General features: G+C 41.8%; 1 pseudogene; it reads right to left on the bottom strand.

The window, feature by feature from the left end:
- LOC119593750 overlaps nucleotides 1-540 on the bottom strand; it is a 4,454-nt pseudogene extending 3,914 nt beyond the window's left edge.
- Nucleotides 541-1,201: the final 661 nt, after the last annotated feature.

Below are 1,201 nucleotides of genomic sequence, written 5' to 3'. Positions count from 1 at the left end.
ATTGTAAGCATTAGAATATATATGTCGATTTTCGTTAAGTCAATGTTCTATAATGAAAAAATATTAGTCTTTAAGTAATTACATAGGCTTTACATTCGAAATAACTTTCCCCGCTTACGTGTAAGATCCCGCTTGGTTGATCTGACCGGCTGATCCAACAACTCCTTCAACGGCTGTGTTGATGCCGTTGTCGGCTTCCACGGCGTAGGAGAAAGTGCCGTCTTCGTTGGCTACGCGGTCATCGCGAAGGAGGGCGACCACTCGGTCCTCGAACTGAGGAGTGGCAACAGCCACGGCGGTAAGGCAGGCAAGAATGATCTGCAAATAGAAAGTTTTAATACATATGGGGTATTTGGCTTGTGTTTGTTTAAAGTTAATCCATTACACTAAACACAAGTAGCATACAACGTATAATGCAGTATATATGATATCTGCACACAGCACACTATTTTTACTTACAATCTTCATGGTGTCTGTGTGAGGAAGACCAATGGTAGCATCACAGGTTCAGACGACCTTTATATACCTTTACTCTTAGAAAAAGGGGCGGGCCGTGTCCATAAACCATGGGCGGGGCTTCAACCGACCGGTTTACCTGAGCGTCATATTATCCGTATGTATGTCTTAATGGTGACACCTCAGAGAAAGGGAGATCTATAGACATGTAAAAAGAAGACTTGAGCTCCCCGAAAGCTAGTATATTTGATACACATGTTGAAATTTCATTTCTATACACACCTAGCTAATATTGCATGAGCTAGATATATATATTCAGCTTGAAAAGGGTTTAAAGAGAGCAGTTGAACTAGTTTTGTTCTAACAAGCCAATGGAAAGTCTACAAGGAATTCATATTCTACACCCGACAGAATATTGATGCATTATCCCTACTGAAGTAGGGATCTCACATGGTTCAACATTTTCCTTTGCAAATGAACATCTTGGTCTCAGCATGCTTGCATCTCGATGGGTGCCAAAACCGCTGCATAAAGATCAGCTTGTTCTGAGAATTAATCTCGCCTTTAATCTTGTAAAGTAGATCGGAGATAAAGGAGATTTCATGGAACGAACTGTAACCAGGGACGAGTCGGATTTACCGCTATGATCCAGAAAGCAACATCCATTCAAAGCAACGGATACCGACGGGATCTGCTGGACCAAGTAAAACCAAAACAGTGAGGTCAGCTCGGAATATAATGGCTG

Source organism: Penaeus monodon, chromosome 32, assembly GCF_015228065.2.
Source record: "Penaeus monodon isolate SGIC_2016 chromosome 32, NSTDA_Pmon_1, whole genome shotgun sequence".
NCBI lineage: Eukaryota > Metazoa > Arthropoda > Malacostraca > Decapoda > Penaeidae > Penaeus > Penaeus monodon.
The sequence above is the reverse complement of the archived record's forward strand: the minus strand, read 5'-3'. Positions and strand labels throughout refer to the sequence as shown.